The following is a 21199-nucleotide window of genomic DNA, read 5'->3' on the forward strand; positions in this document are numbered from 1 at the left end:
CCATTACAACAAGCCACTCAAACGCTTCGAGGCCTAGGAGTGGCGACTAATCCCCATAGAAGTGCAATGGTATTAGATTGGAAGGATCCTGAAGGATGTGAAGGAACTATACAGCCATATGTATTGGATCATCTTCCCGTAAATTTATGGGGACGAGATGTCCTAGATCAATTAGGTTTGACATTAACAAATAACATCAACCAAAATGCACCCACTATTATGACTAGACAAGGTTTTAGGAAAGGAAAAAGATTAGAAAAACAAGAACAAGGTATAGCAGCACCAATACAAATAGATCAAGGAACAGACAGACATGGGTTGGATTTTCAGAAAGGGCCACTGAGACAATAAAAATTACTTGGAAATCAGAAAGACCAGTATGGGTTCCTCAGTGGCCCCTGACTAAAGAAAAGATACAAGCAGCCCATGACCTGGTCAAACAACAATTAGCAGAAGGACATATACAACCTTCTGTATCTCCCCATAATACTCCCATTTTTGTCATCAAAAAGAAATCTGGTAAATGGAGATTATTGCAAGATTTAAGAGCCATTAATAATGAGATGGTTATTATGGGACCTGCTCAATCAGGGATTCCTCAGTTGTCTGCTTTGCCAAAAACCTGGTATGTTTTAGTTATAGATATTAAAGATTGTTTTTTTTTCAATTCCAATTCATCCTGAGGATAGTCCACGTTTTGCATTTACTATCCCTGCACTGAATCATGAAGGTCCTGATCAGAGATATGAATGGAAAGTACTCCCTCAAGGGATGGCTAACAGCCCAACTATGTGTCAAATTTATGTTAACAAAGCAATCCAGCCACTTAGAAATCAAAATTCTGAACTACAAATATTTCACTATATGGATGATGTATTATTAGCACACAAAGATAAAAACACATTGCTAGAATGTTATGCCACACTTACAAACTTATTAAAAAATTATAATCTAGAGATAGCAATAGATAAAGTACAATTAAATTTTCCAATTAATTATTTAGGAGTTCTATTATCCTCAACCATGGTCCGTCCACCAAAAATTCAAATACGAGTAGATCAACTCAAATCACTTAATGACTTTCAAAAGTTATTAGGAGACATAAATTGGATAAGGCCTTATTTAGGTATACCAACAGGAGAGTTGGGACCTTTATTTGATATCCTAAAAGGTCCATCAGATCCAAATTCACCCCGAATGTTAACGCCTGAAGCAAGAAAGGCATTAAAAATCATTGAAACATATATGGAAAATATGCATTTGGATAGAATTGATATAAGTTTGCCTTTATTATTTATTGTACTACCAACAAAAAATATTCCTACAGGAGTATTTTGGCAAGAAGGTCCATTATTATGGATACATTTATCTTATTCTCCTAACACTATTCTTACTAGGTATCCTGAGGCTGTAGGACAATTAATACTCAAAGGAATAAAAGCAGCAAAGGGAGTGTTTGGAATTTCTCCCAATAAAATTATTACTCCATATACTATGAATCAAATTGATGAGTTAGCTAATGAGTTAAATACTTGGGCAATAATCATGTGCAAATCTAATGTTTCATTTGATAACCACTTACCATCTAATCCTTTATTGTCTTTTTGGGCATTGCATCCTGTAATTTTTCCAAAAATGACAAGAAAAACACCTATCATGAATGCTCCAAATATATTCACTGATGGGTCAAATAATGGTACAGCAGCAGTAGTTACCCCTGATCAAACTTTTACTTTTTTAGTACCCAAACAATCAGCTCAAAAGGTAGAGCTTAATGCAGTTTTACAAGCTTTTGTGATGTTTAAAGATTCTGTATTTAATTTATTTTCTGATAGTCAGTATGTAGTTAATGCTATAGTATCTCTTGAAGATGCTGGTAGGATTTCCCCTTCTTCTACTGTTTTCTCTTTGCTTTCCACTATACAAAGTCTAATCTGGGACAGAAAAGATCCATTCTTTATAGGACATATCAGGGCACATACAGGATTGCCTGGAGCCCTTAGTTTGGGCAATGATTTAGCAGATAAAACTACACATGACATACATATTTTCTCTACACTAGAAGAAGCTATAAATTTTCATAAAAAGTTCCATGTCAATGCTAATACTTTACAAAAGCGTTTTAAAATAACTAAGGAACAAGCTAGACAAATAATAAAACAATGTCAAAATTGTGTGACCTTTTTACCACAAGTTAATCTTGGAGTCAATCCTAGAGGATTGATACCTAACCATATTTGGCAGATGGACGTCACACACTTGCCAGAATTTGGAAAATTAAAATATTTGCATGTTACAGTTGATACTTCTTCTGGATTTTTGATGGGCTCCCTTCATGCCGGAGAAAAAACTAAAGATGTTATAGCTCATTGCTTACAAAATTTTGCCACTGTGGGTGTTCCAAAACAGTTAAAAACAGATAATGCCCCTGGTTATACTTCTACCTCTTTTAAACAATTTTGCTCAACATTTGGCATTACTCATATAACAGGAATCCCATACAATCCACAGGGACAAGGCATAGTTGAAAGAGCTCATCAAACTATTAAAATGTACTTATTAAAGCAAAAAGAAGGAATTGGGAAGGGGTATATATTCCCCAAAGATAAACTTAAAATAACCCTTTTTACTCTAAACTTTTTAAATTTGGATTCATCAGGACTTAGTGCTGCGGAAAGGCATATGTGTCCAAAAAATGTACATAAGCCCAAGGTACTTTGGAAGGATATTCTAACAGGACAATGGAAAGGTCCTGACCCAGTAATTGTCTGGAGTCGGGGGTCTGTTTGTGTGTTTCCACAGGGAGAACAGCAGCCGATTTGGATTCCAGAGAGATTAACCAAGGTCCTGACCCAGTGATTGTCTGGAGTCGGGGGTCTGTTTATGTGTTTCCACAGGGAGAACAGCAGCCGATTTGGATTCCAGAGAGATTAACTAAAGCGATTTCTACAGACCAAAAAGAAGATGATTTGGCTCAAATCCATAACAGCTGATATCCAGAACTCCAGTTTGGCTATTCTTACATCTGCAACAGAACCAGGATGCTTTTTTCAATATCTATTTTATTATTGCCCTTTGCCATATCATGAAGTTCTATTTTGTTTTTTGAGCTCATACAGACCTAGGTTAATGTTTTGCTGATCAGTTCTATTTTTTGTCTATAGAGTTTTTAAACATTGCAATGGAGATTTCACCTGTAAAAAGTTATAAGGCCTTTACTATAATGTTATGTGTTGTATGTATTATGTTATGTGTGCACACTTGTGTTTTGTGTTATATGTTTGAATGTCCATATATCATATATGATGAGCGCTCATGATAAAATGGATCCAAATTTTTTTTTTCACGTGATTTATATGGTTTAATTTATATTGGGTAAACAACTGTTGAGGATTGTTTTAATATGTAAACAAAAAAGAAGGTTAACAGATCTGTTTGTTTACTTTCACCTTTCCTTTTCATTATATTTAATAATTCTCTTAAAGATAATGTAAATTGTTAAGAAAATTGTTTTCTTTTAGTGCCTTCTGTAATGTTACATAATTTTTTCTTTAGCCATTATTGCCAGAATTCCTATCTTCATCCCAGTGCCGGTGAAGACAATGTAAATTGTTAAGAAAATTGTTTTCTTTTAGTGCCTTCTGTAATGTTACATAATTTTTTCTTTAGCCATTATTGCCAGAATTCCTATCTTCATCCCAGTGCTGGTGAAGTCAAAGATAAAACCAATCTACACCTTCTACAATAGCCATCACTGAACTGCTTGCAGAACTTGCCTGGACACATTATGAGCTCACCTGTATGCATTGTGAACTATCTGTTGGTGCAGCGACTTGTGGTAGTGTTGGGGTATTTTTGCTGATGATGTCACCGGTGGTACAATTTTTCAAAGGAGCCCTCAATTGGCTTAATGTCATGGCATTTTGCATCCTCCTCTACTAGTGATGGTCTAAAATTTGGGGGCCAACAGAGGTGAGGCAAAGAACCTCACCCCCCCACTGGTGCAAAGGCCTATCCACAAGTATGGCTGTATGCTGGACCGGTAGTCAGTGACGGGTATGATCCAATTGCAGTGGTACCAACCTAAGACAGGAGGCTGACGCCTAGAGGTCAGTTCATCCGATGACGGGTAAGGACCATATGTTGAATTGGACTGCCTAACAGGCACGGTCCCTAAGCCACATGCTTGTTGTTTAAACAGAGAGGGGGAGATGTTGAGAGCCACAGCCGAAGGGGCCCCAGCAAACTTCCAGCTGCCAGCAATCCAGCTGCCGGCTGATGATTGGCTCACAGCGGCCCCAGCAACATCTAGCTGATTGGCTCCTTGGCCCCAGCAACATCTAGCTGATTGGCTCCTCTGCGGTGATGCTCATTGGACTGTTTCCCTGCCCTTTCAGACCACGGAGCTGCTCATTGGGGGACTTTTTGGCTCTGCCCACGTGACCCAGCCAATCGGCCTCAAGAGCAGGAGGATTGTGGGAGGTGGAGAGAAGCTTGTGGGGGGGAGAGAGAGGCTTGTGAAAAGCCGATGGTGGCAGTTGGGCTCTGAGGGGTTTTTCCTGAGAGGCAGTTTGTTTGGCGTGTTTTGTTCTAAAAATAAAGTTAGTTTCTTTTGACAAGTGGCTTCTGATTGTGCCCAGCCAGACTGCGGCAGTATTCATTTAGGTTCTTTTCTGTTTCATTCTTAAAATAGTCATGTCTTTTACTACGTTCATGGAAACAGCAGCACTGGGCACCTGAGAACAATTTTGCAATTTGTACTTGAGCGAAATCTGAGTCCACAGTTTCTCTGTTTGCATTATTGTTCCTGTGTATGTCAGCATTTTAACTACTTTTCTTGAAAATTTGTCTTTAGTAATTTAATGTATTTTGTTACAAGTTATTAAGGTCTTAAAAATTCAACAGTAAATGGATAAAGAAAATATGGTATATACATATGATGGAGTTTTACTCAGCCATAAAGAGAAATTAAATCATGGACTTTGCTGGTAAGTGGATGGACCTGGAGAACATGGTTCTAAATGAAACAAGCCAGGCTCAGAACATCAAGGGTCAAACATTCTCTCTCCCATGTGGAAGCTAGAGAGAAATGAGGAATAAAAAGGGAATCTCATAAAACTAGAAGGGAGAACAGTGGCGTCAAGGAAGGAGCTGGAGGTGGAGGGAGGAGGGATGGGGAAAGGGGGGACTGCAGAGTGAAATAGACCCCAATGTGTCACATACACACATGGACACACTGTAGCGAGTTCCAGCTTCATGTTTATGTGTAAAGTGCCAACTAAAAACATGATCAATAAATAGATAAAGACCAGTGGAATACAGGAAGGGGAATAGGGGAGGAAGGAGAGCAGGGAAAGGGGAAGTCCTGGGGACTGAGTTGGACCATATTACATTCTGTGTGTGTGAGTATGTCAAAATGAGCACTGCTGTAATATATATCACTCTAATGTACTAATAAAATGTAGAACTATAATGTATGAATAAATCATTAAAAATGTAAAGGAATAATTTATTTTTTAATGTAACATATTCAAAGTTTCTTTGGGTTAGTTTATAGACATCTTGAGGAGATAATTATTCTGCCTAGTAAAATGTCTTTTTCAGAATTACATTAGTTGTCATTCAAGAGCCCTTGTATGGAATTCTTGGCTGGAAATGGTGGTGCACACCTTGATTCCTAGTGACTTGGAGGATGATGCTGGATGGTGGCAGTTTTGAGGCCATCCTGGGCAAGTTAGGGAGACCCTGGCTCAAAATAAATAAATAAATAGATAGATAGATAGATAGATAAATACATGGTAAAGTCGTGTAGCTCACTGATAGGTCACTTCTGGCTTCACTCTCCTGTAATACAAGAGAATATATAATAATAACAACAGAAAAAGAGTGAGTGGATGCACTTCCTTTCAGAATAACATACAAAGACAATTTGGGAGGAGAGGATGTAAAACTACCTATGCCAGACTCCACAGAGCTTCAGAGTCTTGCTACTCCAAGTTAGGTCCATGGACCAGGACCTTCAGAATCAGGACCACTGTGGACCTTGTTAGAATATAGAGTTTCAGGAGACCGATGACCTCAAAATTTGCATTGGAAATCGCATCCCTGGTAATTCTTCTACATAATGAAGTTGGTTGAGGATTCACTTTGATCACCTCCTCGCTGCTGACATTTGGGGGCAATGTAATTATTTGTGTTGGGAGCTTTCCTGGTTGGTTAGTACCACCCACAGACATTGCCAATATCCCTATGGGAAAAAATACATATAGTTGAAATCGAGATGCCCATATTTTGAGAAGTGGAAGCATCATGTCAGAATTGAAACAAAGGTCCCATCTCTCCTTAATGTAATAGCACATGTCAGCCCAGTTTCTGCAATGGAGATGGAGTTCACAATAGTGTCAGTATACAAAATAGACTTCATGGAATAGAGTTTAGGAAACATGAAATTGCACAATTCTTATCAGATGCTAATCTCAGGTTATGGTGCACAGTAAAGAACTAAGTTCATCTGTTCTTAATAAATATTTCAAGGGCTCCAGCCCAGCCCAGACGGGAGGAGGAAGCCCGGTGCCACGCCCAGACCTGAGGAGGAAGCCCGGCCTGCCCCTCCTGCTAGTCCGGAGGAAGCCCATCAACCCTTAAAACCCATCAAAGGGGGTGTGGCTACCAGCACGGTTCTGCGGCTGATCCAGGTACCCGGTTTCCAACTCCCCCACCCTTAGCTGCAATAACTCAAAATATTTCCCACAAGCTTTTGGGGGTTGTAGCTATCAATGCAAAACAACAACTGTACAGGCACCTGGTTTCTACCTCAGAGACTAGAGTAGGGAAGATACAGGTGGAAGCTCATTTCCTTTCACACTGGCTATACCCACCACCCTGATTACAGAGGCTCAAGCTAGGAATAGACAACGTCACCTACTGGAAGCAAGGAAAACAGTGTTCTGAGAGACATTTTTTTTCTCTTTCTCTCTTTTCTTCTCTCTCTTCCACAACTTCAACATATGTGAAACCAAGAACTGTGCATGAACAACCTAATTACCAAAGTAATATAATATAGAGGAATTGCATATACCCCACCTTCCCCCCATTTTTTTCTTTATTTCTATCTTACTTTCCTTTTTCTTCTCTCTTATTTCTCTTTTCTTCCTTGTTATTTTTTTTTCTTTTCTTCATTCATATTCCCTCTATCCCACTTTCAATCTACTAACTTTTGCTATCTATACATAGGGTAACTATCTAAATATAGATAGGAGGTTGAGTCTATACATTCTTGCATAAATTACCAGTCTATTGGTTAGAGTTCTCCAAAGGTGCTAAGTTAGTTTAACCTCATACCCTCACTCCTTTCCCTCTAAGTATAACATTCTTCGTCTGAAATTAAGTTTTCTATATGTCACCAGATATGGTATGCCTTTTATGAAACTATTGACTATATTCTTAAATAATAATTAAAACCAATATCTATAGACTTAGAATCTAACTATAAATGTATTAATAATGAAAACTTGTGCTTAGATGATGTACTGTTGATATTGGGAACTGTTAACATTGTCTTTCTCCGCAAAAGAGGGATTTTGGAGCTATACAAAAACAATACAAATATATAAGGGGAAAACCATTAACACAACAGTTTCACAAAGCTAGAAAGAATCATGAGCAATATGAAAAGACAAGGAAAGAAAGGACCACAAACAATACAGGTCAATTCAACATTAGATGTGTTGCAGTAATTCACTCGCAGGTCAGCATGAGAAAAGAAAGAAGAAGCAGAGCAAGCAAAGCAGCAGCAGAAAAAAAAGTCCTCTATTGTGTACAAGACATCTTTTTATAGTATTGTGAACAAAGAAGGCAGGCTTCCAACATCAATGAATCAGGTCTTTCAGCTAATTAAACATAGCACACAGAAGTTTTACTTTCTAATCAGAAGTGACCCGCTTCTCATGGCTAATCTACTTTCAGCCTGGAGCATGCCAAGCTCTGCTCTTGTTAAGAACAGATAATAAAATTTTTCTTAGAGCCTTCCTAGCCCACTTGGCAGAACATCCCGTTTGCAGGGAGTCCTCCCAAGGACAGTAGACACCTTGTTTTCAAGCATGTCCACTGTTAACTTATCTAAACCTTGAAGGAGCCTCTCGTTTGCAAGCAGGCCCTCCCAAGGACAGCAGACACCTCATTTTCAAGCATGTCCACTATTACCTATCTATACCTTGATAGAATATCCCATTTGCAGGCAGACTCCATCAAGGACAGTAATAGTAACGCAGTCACATCTGATTCTTTACAAGATGAGGTAATATCTACAGCTGATGGAATGTCAGACAAAAAGTTCAGAATATACATGCTTCAGATGATCTGGAGTCTCAAGGAAGACATTATACAGCAAATTCAGACAATGAAAGATCACTTTGACAATGAATTACATAAACAAATCCAAGAAGCAAAAGATCAACTCTATAGGGAGATAGAGGATATAAAAAACAAACATAAATCCTGGAAATGCAGGAAACAATAAACCAAATTAAAAACTCAAATGAGAGTATTACCAGCAGAGTAGAACACTTAGAAGATAGAACTTCAGACAACGAAGACAAAGTTTTTCAACTTGAAAAGAACATAGACAGCTCAGCGAGAATGTTAAGAAATCATGAGCAGAACATCCAAGAATTATGGGAAAACATAAAGAAACCAAACTTAAGAGTTATTGGGAGACAAGAGGGTATAGAGGTGCAAACCAAGGGAATGAGCAATCTATTCAATGAAATAATATTAGAAAACTTCCCAGACTTAAAGAATGAAAAAGAAATCCAAATACTAGAAGCCTACAGGACACAGAATGTACAAAATCATAAGAGATCCACACCAAGACACATAATAATGAAGATGCCCAACACATAGAATAAGGAGAGAATCTTAAAAGCCACAAGAGAGAGGAAGCAGATTACATTTAGGGGTAAACCAATCAGGATAACTGCTGACCTTTCAACACAGACTCTGAAAGCTAGAAGATCGTGGAACAACATATTTCAAATACTGAAAGAAAAAGGGTTCCAACCAAGAATCATGTATCCAGCGAAATTAAGCTTCAGGATTGAAGATGAAATTAAAATCTTCCACGATAAACAAAAGTTAAAAGAATTTGCAGCTAGAAAACCAGCTCTTCAAAACATCCTTGGCAAAACATTATAGGAAGAGGAAATGAAAATAACAATGAAAACCAACAGCGGGAGGTAGTACAGTAAAGGAAAAACTAAGCATAGAGGAAAAACAAATCATGTTAAGTAACATACATAATCAAATATGGCTGGAAGTACAAACCATATCTCAATAGTAACCCTAAATGTTAATGGCTTAAATGCACCAATCAAAAGACATAGGCTAGTAGAATGGATTAAAAAAAAGATCCAACAATATGCTGCTACAGGAGACTCATCTGATAGAAAAAGACATACACAGACTGAAGGTGAAAGGTTGGGAAAAATCATACCACTCATATGGACCCTGGAAGCAAGCAGGGGTGTCCATACTTGTATCAAATAAAATAGACTTCAAGCCAAATTTAATCAAAAGGGATAAACAAGGACACTACATACACACCAACAAGACTTGATGATCATTAATATATATGCCCCAAACAATGGTGCAGCTACGTTCATCAAACAAACTCTTCTCAAGTTCAAGAGTCAAATAGACCACAACACAATAATCATGGTAGATTTTAACACACCTCTCTCACCACTGGACAGATCTTCCAAACAAAAGTTGAATAAAGAAACCATAGAGCTCAATAATACAATTAATAACTTAGACTTAATTGATATATACAGAATATACCACCCAACATCAAGCAGATACACGTTCTTCTCAGCAGCACATGGATCCTTCTCAAAAATAGACCATATATTATGTCACAGGGCAAATCTTAGCAATTACAAAGGAGTAGAGATACTACCATGCATTTTATCTGATCATAATGGAATGAAATTGGAAATCAATAATAAAATGAGAAAGAAAAAATCCTACATCACATGCAGATAAAACAATATGCTACTGAATGAACAAAGGGTTACAGAAGACATCAAAGAGGAAATTAAAATATTCTTAGAGGTAAATGAAAACTCAGATACAAGATATTGAAATCTCTGGGACACTATGAAAGCAGTACTAAGAGGAAAATTCATTTCATGGAGTTCATTCCTTAAAAGAAGGAAAAGCCAACAAATAAATGACCTCACACTACACTTCGAAGCCTTAGAAAAAGAACAAATCAGCAGCAAGTACAGTAGAAGGCAAGAAATAATTAAAATCAGAGCTGAAATCAATGAAATCGAAACAAAAGAAACAATTGAAAAAATTGACAAAACTAAAAGTTGGTTCTTTGAAAAAATAAATAAGATTGATAGACAACTAGTCACGCTAACAAAGAGAAGAAGAGAAAGAACCCAAATTACTAGCTTATGGGATGAAAAAGGCAACATCACAACAGACAATTCAGAAATATAGAAGATAATTAGAAATTATTTTGAAACCCTATACTCTAATAAAGTAGAAGATAGTGAAGGCATCGATAAATTCCTTAAGACATATGAGCTACCCAGATTGAGTCAGGATGATATAAACAACCTAAACAGACCAATATCAAGTGAGGAAATAGAAGAAGCCATCAAAAGACTACCAACCAATAAAAGCCCAGGACCGGATGGATATACAGCAGAATTTTACAAGAACTTTAAAGAAGAACTAATACAAATACTCTACAATCTATTTCAGGAGATAGAAAAAGAGGGAGAACTTCCAAATTCATTCTATGAGGCCAATATCACCCTGATTCCCAAACCAGATAAAGACACCTCAAAGAAAGAAAACTACAGACCAATATCTCTAATGAACATAGATGCAAAAATCCTCAATAAAATTCTGGCAAATCAGATACAAAAACATATCAAAAAGATCGTGCACCATGATCAAGTAGGATTCATCCCCGGGATGCAAGGCTGGTTCAATATACGGAAATCAATAAACATTATTTACCACATCAATATACTTAAAGATAAGAACCATATGATCATCTCGATAGACGCAGAAAAAGGTTTCGACAAAGTACAGCATCCCTTTATGTTAAAAACACTAGAAAAACTAGGGATAACAGGAACTTAACTCAACATTGTAAAAGCTATGTATGCTAAGCCTCAGGCTAGCATCATTCTAAATGGAGAAAAACTGAAGGCATTCCCTCTAAAATCTGGAACAAGACAGGGATGCCCTCTCTCACCACTTCTATTCAATACAGTTCTCGAAATACTGGCCAGAGCAATTAGACAGACAAAAGAAATTAAAGGCATTAAGATAGGAAAAGAAGAACTTAAATTATCACTATTTGCAGATGATATGATCCTATACCTAGAAGACACAAAAGGGTCTACAAAGAAACTACTAGAGCTAATAAATGAATTCAGCAAAGTGGCAGGATATAAAATCAACATGCATAAATCAAAGGCATTCCTGTATATCAGCGACAAATCTTCTGAACTGGAAATGAGGAAACCACCCCATTCACAATATCCTCAAAAAAAAAAAATACTTGGGAATCAACCTAACAAAAGAGGTGAAAGATTTATACAATGAAAACTGCAGAACCCTAAAGAGAGAAATAGAAGAAGATCTTAGAAGATGGAAAAATATACCCTGTTCATGGATAGGCAGAACTAACATCATCAAAATGGCGATATTACCAAAAGTTCTCTATAGGTTCAATGCAATGCCAATCAAAATCCCAATGCATTTCTTGTAGAAATAGATAAAGCAATCATGAAATTCATATGGAAAAATAAACGACCCAGAATAGCAAAAGCAAATCTAAGCAGGAAGTGTGAATCAGGCAGTATAGCGATACCAGACTTCAAACTATACTATAGAGCAATAGTAACAAAAACAGCATGGTACTGGTACCAAAACAGGCAGGTGGACCAATGGTACAGAATAGAGGACATAGAGACCAATCCACAAAATTAAAACTATCTTATATTCGATAAAGGGACTAAAAGCATGCAATGGAGGAAGGATAGCATCTTCAACAAATGGTGCTGGGAAAACTGGAAATCCATATGCAACAAAATGAATCTGAATCCCTTTCTCTCACCATGCACAAAAGTTAACTCAAAATGGATCAAGGAGCTTGATATCAAATCAGAGACTCTGTGTCTGATAGAAGAAAAAGTTGGCTCCTATCTACATATTGTGGGGTCGGGCTCCAAATTCCTTAATAGGACACCCATAGCACAAGAGTTAAAAACAAGAATCAACAAATGGGACTTACTCAAACTAAAAAGTTTTTTCTCAGCAAGAGAAACAATAAGAGAGGTAAATTGGGAGCGTACATCCTGGGAACAAAGTTTTTCTCCTCACACTTCAGATAGAGCCCTAATATCCAGGGTATACAAAGAACTCAAAAAATTAGACAATAAGATAACAAGTAACCCAATCAACAAATGGGCCAAGGACCTGAACAGACACTTCTCTGAGGAGGATATACAATCAATCAACAAGTACATGAAAAAATGCTCACCATCTCTAGTAGTCAGAGAAATGCAAATCAAAACCACCCTAAGATACCATTTCACTCCAGTAAGATTGGCAGCCATTATGAAGTCAAACAACAACAAATACTGGTGAGGATGTGGGGAAAAGGGTACACTTGTACATTGCTGGTGGGACTGCAAATTGGTGCAGCCAATTTGGAAAGCAGTATGGGGATTCCTGGAAAGCCAAAATACATTCTACTGTCATGTATATCTAAGAAGAACAAATAAAATTAATTTTTTAAAAAACTATAAATTTCCTGATAGTTTGGGAAAGGACAATGAAGGCAAGAAGTTTAAAGTCCAAGGCTTTATACCATGTGAACATAATGCTCACCCTTGGTAAAGAGGGCATGACTATTTTCTGGGGTTATTCCAGGAGGCTGGACCTCCAGAAGGCAGGTGAATCCATGGAGGAGCAATAAAAACTAGGTTTAGTGGACTATAAATGGGTCTTTATGGAATAGAGAATTAGCAGGAAGAATTTCCTATCTTTCCAGGCCAATGTCCTCGGGGAACAAGAGTGAAATGAGCTAATGAGCAGTTATAGGGAGCTGTGGCTCTCTGCTCTGATGTGGTCCCTCAGTGCACAGCCCTGTGCTGGACAGGACGTGAATGTATCCTTTGAGGTCTTCAGTCTCCCCAGGATCCCAGCACTCAACTCCTTCCTGCTGTGTTTTCTGGGGACAGAGCTTCAGTCACCATCAAGCCCACCCAGGAAGGACCTTGCACATCCACAGGGAGACCTTCCTCCCAGAGCTGGTCTCCAGGTGAGTCTGGGAGCTCAGTGGACACTGCAGGAGAGCAGCAGAGAGAATGGAACCGCAGACTCTATAGCTGAAGTCAGTGGAGAGCCAGGCTGAGCTATCCCAGAGCAGGGCTGCTGTGGCCACTTGCTGTCCTGATGGATGATTTATTCAGTCTGCATTGATTCATAACACTTAGCTGAAAAGTGAACATTGCACTGGTTAACACAGGGTTCACTGCTGACCGTGAAGTGGTGCTAATAGAGGCTGAAGAGAAGATGGGAGGGATGTGTCCAGAGCTTCCAGAGAAAGAACAGAGACCCAAGAATCTTTGCAATGAAGGGAGAGGAACAGGTTTCAACTGTGGAGGGTTGAAGTTAGATTAGGGATTTTTAAAAATGTGTTTGCTTTCAATGAGAAATATTTGATTATGTTTGTGATTTGTTGGCAAGGATCCATATTAAGGATCTTGCAAGCATTATCTTGCAACAGAAGTTCATGGACACACTTCTGATAGTATTGTCTCTCCCTTTGATATTCTCATGGAAAAGCATTATGTCATAGCTGAGTATAGATGTGCCTAAGAGCCTTACTTTACAATATCTGTGAGGCGGCATATTTGTGGGGGTTGGTAGCCAGTTACCTCTGTATTGCAAACTGTCTCCCTGGAAGTGCAGGTGCATTTTTCCAATTTTCTTATGCATTCTTATAAAGTATTGGAGTTCCCCACCCCAAACTCCCTGTTTGCCTTTTAGTTTATTTGTTTCAGGTGTGTATAGAGATATTTGTGGGGAATGTGTGAAAATTTATGAACTTTGTGTAGTCCAATCTGTCAGTTGGATTATGTTCCCACTTTATTTTTGAAAAAGTCCAGCAATTGGTATTCTTTGCTTGTCAGTTCTTGCTTCACAGTTCTTGTGCATCTCTGGTGCTGGTGGGTCGTGTTTTTTGTGTATTTCCAACTTGTTTTCACATTTCTGTTGTTGCTTATTGTGACCCTTAGCTTTTTGTGATCAGGTACATTTCTCAGAGAGGCGTTGGCTTCAGCCCTCCCTGGGAAGGTATTCGAGCTTCCTTCGCATTTGATTAAAGCTCGTCCTATCTATATCATGTGTATTAGGATACACTTATCTTTATATAAAACCAATTCAGAATTTCAGTATTGTTACCACTGTGCACTGTAGAGGATTTCCTTCATATTTTAATATTTATGAGTTTTTGGCAGTTTATTCTTGAGTTAGTAACCCTGGTTGATATTATTAAATCATTAATATTTCATAATTTTCTTTTTGATATTCATTCAATTTTGTTTCAATCAGTGTGAGCTGTATGCTTGTATTGAAAAGTGACATGAGTCCCATTAATATGCACAATGAGTATATACAAATAAAAATGAAAAAATTAACAAATTAAATAGTGAAAAGTAGAATGTGTGCTCAGTAGAGGGGAGGAAGTGTGGAGGAGAGTCAGGAGGAGGTTGTTGGTGGGCACCAACACACACTTACATAAGAGACAGAAATCCTGATGTTCACAGGATAATGACTGCAGCTCATCATATTCTGTATTTTTATAGCCATAATTTTATATTTATAGGAAAAACATAAAATTACTTCAAAACAGTAGACCATCTTTTAATTATATATTCTTATAAAGAATTAGAAGAGAGAAATTAGAAGTTTCCCAACACTGAAAATTGATAAATATTTAAGGAGTAGGAAATGCTGATTATTCTGATTTCAACATTGCATTTTGAATACCTATACTGATTTCTCACACTGTACCCGGTTAACATGTCCAGGTATTGTGTATCAATTCGGGCTAAAGTTGTAGTTCAATTGTAGAGAGCATGGCTAGCATACACAAGGCCTTGGGCTTGAGACCAAGCCCTGCCAAAGAAAACAGAAACCAAAACATAATGAATAAATTGATTTCTGGTTATTAAATAAACTTTTAAGACAGAAATAAAACCCATAATCTCATTCTTTAAAGAAAAAAGCACTACACTTGTTCTACTTCAATCTATGCTGCCGTTCTCTGTTCTATAAATTCTCAGGCTATTTTAAAGCTTTTTTTCTATATTATGCATATACACATGTTCTTACACTTTTATGCAAACACATGAGTACAATCCTATGCACATCACAAATGCTCTCTGCATTGGCCCAGTATTCTTTTCTAATTTATCCCCCCTTTCCTTCTCACTCCATAATTCCTGTGGACTTCGTGCAGACAACTAACTCCATGTAATTGAAGTATATCAAAGGATGCATAGTATTTTATAATGGTATCGTGCTACGAGTACTTTCTATGCCTTTCTTATTTGTTCTCATTAATTCACTATTATATCAATGTTGCAAGAATATGTTGCTATTCTTAAGTTCAAACAAGTGCTTCTCAGCCAGTGTTGAGTTGATCTATGTTCTATGACCATCACCTTGGCCTATCTGAGTCCCAGTGCCCTGCCTTGAGGTTGGCACACATGCACACACATCACACTGTCATCTCTGTGGCCTCTGACCTTCACACCACACTGTTAGACTCCTAATGTATACAATGCAAACTGGAGAGATCAAATTATCTTTCTCCTAATGTAGAAATGGCAGCCAGAATGTTCATTTTGTAAGCCTCCCCTGGACAAATAAACACAGGGCAAATACTGTTACATTGTGCTAGATTACACCCTGCATTTAAAGAAACACACATATGGAGAAAGATGTCAATAGACAGGAAAGTAGTGGGATGAAATGGACATGGGGTGGGAGGGGTGAGTTAATCAGCTCAGGGTCCCTGAGAGACCAACAGGAGGAAACCGCTCCCTTGGTTCCAGCTGCATTCCAGCCCAGGGTCTGTATCCTGGGTGCCCAGCAAAATAAGAAAGGGGCAGAAATAAACACATCCAAAGTGAAAAACAGAGATGTTTTTATGGTTTCAAAGTGATAAAGAAATGATCCAAAGATAAAATGATGAAGGAGGATAAATTAACAATTCACAAAAGGTTCCATGAAAGTACAACAGAATCTTTTCATGGTTTTATATGATACAGGACCTCTTGGTTTTCCTGTGCCTCTTCCAGGTCTCCTTGACCAGTTGGTTTTGACCTCTTCCTCACTTCTCTCATGTGGCATCTCTTCTTTGGTATTCTTCAGGTTTGGATGTTATTTTTTTTTTAACAAAGCCCACAGGTGCACTCTGGCCCTGGTTCTGGCCTTCAGCCAACCAGCAGAGGTCTCCCCAGCTGTTCTCCACAAACCCATGCACATGTCATGACAGTCCTGTCCTTTTGCTCCCTTCCCATGGCTGGGGGCATTGTGTTAGAACACATTTATCTCTCTGTTCTCAGTCTATGATCTGATAATACCAGATACAGGTGAGCAGAGACTTCATCTGCTTTGTTCACCTTTGTATTTTCCCAAAGGTAAAGAAGTCTATCTGCAATTACTAGAGAAAAATATAAGAAAGTAGTAAGTTAGGAAATCCAAAATTGCAAGGAGAATGCATCCACAGTCCATAGAATTGCTTCCAAGCATCTGGCTTTAACGAATTAAACAGAGGTCTGGGAGATCCAGAGGCAGACAGACCAGCCAGGACGTCCTCATGATGCTTCCAGTGGCCTCCATGTGGAGGAGAATATTTGTCCTCTGCTTTGTCTCTCCATGATTAAAAGCTTCCAGGATTCTCAAATATGTCTCTGAGCCTGGCCCTGGGTTGGGACCAGGGATCCCCCTGTCCTTTATGTCCCAGTGAGGAGGCTGGGATTCTGTTCATTAGTGTCCCCCAGGATTCAGTTATGGATTTCTAGAACCTCAAGGACTTTGGGATGTCATTCTACATCTGGGTCATGGTAGGGCATGGTCATCCCATACTGGACATCTTCTTTCCCACAAGCAGGAGATGAACTAGGCAAACCCAGTAAGTTGTCCCCCTGGGAGCAAGGAGAGAAGCTGTGGAGCTGTGAGAGAGGAGTCTTCCCAGAGACCTGTTTAGGTGAGTTCAGGCAGACCTGGTGAGCACCAGCTCTAGGAGGCAAAAGGGGCATGAGAGTTGGAAATTGTCAACAGGTGACATTCTCAGTGCCTTGAATGAGAGGGATGTTAGGTTTTGCTCCTTTAGAAAATCAAAATCAACCTTTCCTTTTTAACTTTAATACTTTCCTCTGATTTGACAGAAATATTTGTCCCTCCTCCTCTTCATATTTACTATTTTTATGCATGTATTTTATCCGTACCTCCCCACTGTACATTCTTGCTAATATTTCTCTTTAGCGTCAGTCCCAGTCTTCATAGAATCTTTTCTCAGCATATTTTCTATGATTCTTATCCCTTGTTTTGTGATTTCATAATTCTGCACATAGTCAAAGGCTGTCAGGAATTTTTCTTGGCTCTCTGATACATTCTTCCTCTTTGCAATATTCTTCCTATGTTTGGGATCAGTATTGATCCCACACAAGCCTTGTTATGCTTTTTGGTCATCTTGATCCCAGAGTTTCTTTCTCTGTGCCTTTAATTATTTTATTACCTAATTCATTTCAGAACCTCCACTTCAACCCCAAGAATCAATTCTTAGCCAAGATATTTCTGTGGGGATTTTTTCCATTGACACAAAACAGATAAGATTCACAAGGGGCTACTCTTGGATCTCTATAGTAGGACAAGTCTGTGGTTGCCATAGGGTAGAAAAGCTGCCTAAGAGCTGAGAGAGAGATTGGTGTTAAAGGGTGCTTTCCAAGGAGGAAGCAGTTTTTTTAAAGTCAGTGAATGTCATAAGTTGGAGAAAACTTTAAATGTAGATTAAGACTTGTGTCTTGGTGCCAGGGTGAAAATGATAGCACATGGACTTAGCTTTGGAGAGACCCTGGGTTCCATCCCCAGCACTGGAAAGAAACACTTGTATCTTCACAGAGTGTCCTTCAGTAATCATTTTCACAGATTGCATGCAGGTATTGGGTGCTCAAAACTTAATTTTGCTTAAACAATTCAGAAAAACTCTGATCTAAGAATTCCCAGGAAAGTAATGAAAAGAGCTCTGGTGGAGAGTGTCCACCCTGTGCCTCTAAGGGAACTCTGAGTAGATGTATGACTGACTTTCTCCTGAATTCAGCGCTCATGGGGAAGACAACCTCTGAGTGTGATAAATCTTTGTCTTTATCACAGGAGCAACCACAGCCTGGAGAAGATCTCTGTGAATATAGTGAGCCCGCGAAACCCTTTAATACTATAGACCACTTTTTCAGTACCAGACAAGTCCTTCTGGAGAGACCCCCCACCCCATGAATGTCAAGAGAGCAGGAAGTCCTTCTTCCAGAACACTCACCTAATCACACCTGAAAAAATCCGTATCATGGATAAGACTTATGCATGTGACCAGTGTGAAAAGTCCTTCCACTACAGCTCTGACCTTCTCAGGCACGAGAAGACTCATACCGCAGAGAAATTCTTCCAGTGCCAAGAATGTGGACAGGCCTTCAAGTATTCCTCGAATCTGTGGAGACACCTGAGAACTCACACTGGAGTGAAGCCCTTTGAATGCAGTCAGTGTGGGAAAACCTTCACCAGGAACTTCAACCTGATTCTGCACCAGAGAAACCACACAGGAGAGAAGCCCTATGCATGCAAGGACTGTGGGAAAGCCTTCAACCAGTCCTCATCTCTCCGGAGCCACGTGAGAACTCACACTGGAGAGAAGCCCTTCACGTGGAGCCAGTGTGGGAAAGCCTTCAGGGAACACTCGTTGTTGAAGACACACCTGCGGACCCACACCAGAGAGAAACGCTACGAGTGCACCCAGTGTCGGAAGCCCTTCCGGACCAGCACACACCTGAATGTGCACAAGAGAATCCACTTGGGGGAGACACTGTATGAGTGTGTGACCTGCAGTCAGGTCTTGGGTCGTCTGTCCACCCTCAAGAGTCACATGTGTACTCACATGGGATAGAAGACCTACCAGTGCCAGCAGTGTGGACAAGCCTTTATTGAGCCCTCATCCCTCAGGAAACACGTGAGGACTCCCAGCGGCAAGAAGCCCTATGCATGCCAGGAGTGCGGGTGAGCCTTCGGCCAGTTTTCACACTTCATTGTGCAGGTGAGAACCCACACCTCGGGGAGACCCTACCAATGCAATCAGTGTGAGAAAGCCTTCAGGCACAGCTCCTCACTTTCCATGAACAAAAGGACCCACTGTGACAGAGAGAACATCAGGAAAGGTGGCTTGCCTTTGTCAGAGTCTCACTCCTACAGTGGCCCCTCATCACTTAGCTGTGGGTTTATAGAAGTGTAAACATTTGGGTTGTTCTCAGAATACTTGTTAGCCTGTGTCTCATGTTTTCACATCCAGCAGATGAAACTAGCTCTGGCCTGTTTATTTCTTGTTACATGAAAAGAATGCATTTATTACTAACATAACACATTGTTTATGAGGAAAGGATAGGAGAGAATGGGGGTGCCTTTATTTATTTAACTCGAGTACAAATCTCTAACTGACACAAACAGCATGTCCATTTATATAAACACTTCTTGGGTGGTTGAAATCAATGTATTAAGTTCTACAGTAGCCCGCTGGATCAAGCATATTATTTGTGTAAACACACACTTATAAATATTGATTTCTAATTGGACATTTACTGAGAGAGGTATGGTATACTCCCCAAGATGGAGATGGAGAACTGAATATTTCCATCAGTTTTTAAGTGTATGTGTATATTTCGAAGCAATGGAATTAAAGAAAGCTTTTCACATTTTGTTTCATTTCCAGTGAACCATTACTTTTATAAACTGGCCATTTTCCCCTAAGGGTGGCCATTCAGGCCTGCACCCTGCGACAGCCACTCACCCTTAGAGCTTGCTGTTAATAGACTGCAGCCTCTGTCGGAGGTGCTGCAGCTCTTGGTCTCCTCAGTGATGCCTTGAGGTGGGTCCTGTGTTCACCCCCATCAAACGTGGAATCTGCGGCTCAGCAAGTTGAGGGGAGTACTTGAGGCCACTGGTTAAGGGACAGGGAGTGACTTTCTCATGGTGCTGACTCAGCATGGTGTCCATTTGTGTGTCTTCTCACTGTGTTTTTTTATGTTTTATAATACTGTTATTTGAGGGTTGATTTACACCAAAGTTCATAAATCTTAGTGTGAACCTTGATGAGTTTTATGTGTGTCTACACTGGCTACTACCCCATCAAAAAGTAAATACTTTATCACTGCAGAAGTCTCCCTTGGACACCACCCCAGTCTGTAAGCCCTGTCCCCAGAGGTCACCACTGCTCTGACTTCTACCACCATAAGTTTTCACTTCCTGTTCATGGAAATTGAACCATACAGAGCCCTCTTCAGTTGTTTTTTCCACTGTATGTATCCTATATTCATGTGGCACCCCTCAATACCATGTCAGTGAGGTTGATCCACGTTGCGTGGTAACAGTGGCTGGTGCTGCCTTTTAGGGGCTTGAGCTCTTCTGTCAACAGCGCTTCTCCTGGGCCTGTGCAGCTGTGAACTGCCTCAGCATCTCTGCCTCCATATCGTGTCCACCCCCTTTGCTGCCCCGACCACTGATGAGACTGTTTCTGCTCCACTCTGCATGTAGGTGTGTTCATCTTTTGAGGAATGTTTCCCCCAAACTAGCAGCACAAATCTGATTTATCTGAAACCTCCCTAATCTCTCTCTTCCCCCTTCAAGGCTGATGATACCAAGATAAGCATAACTAAGACATTTTCAGGATTTACAGGAGCTCCATGATCAACAGGTGGCCAGTGTGGGGCTATTGGAGAGATGTCTAGAAGTCTGGTCACCTGTCATTTTCTATCCTAACTCCCCTTCTTTCCTCCTTGCCTGAAGATTGAAAGGAGCTCAAGTGTCTGCTGAGTTAAGGCAGTCTTTCAGGTTGCTA

At 39.5% G+C, this 21199-nt stretch overlaps 1 pseudogene; it reads left to right on the forward strand.

Moving 5' to 3' along the window:
• The first annotated feature begins 18429 nt into the window (after positions 1 to 18429).
• Positions 18430 to 19600, forward strand: LOC139707248 (zinc finger protein 333 pseudogene; annotated as a pseudogene).
• The last annotated feature ends 1599 nt before the right edge of the window (positions 19601 to 21199 follow it).

This window comes from Marmota flaviventris, chromosome 1 (assembly GCF_047511675.1).
Source record: "Marmota flaviventris isolate mMarFla1 chromosome 1, mMarFla1.hap1, whole genome shotgun sequence".
Lineage (NCBI taxonomy): Eukaryota > Metazoa > Chordata > Mammalia > Rodentia > Sciuridae > Marmota > Marmota flaviventris.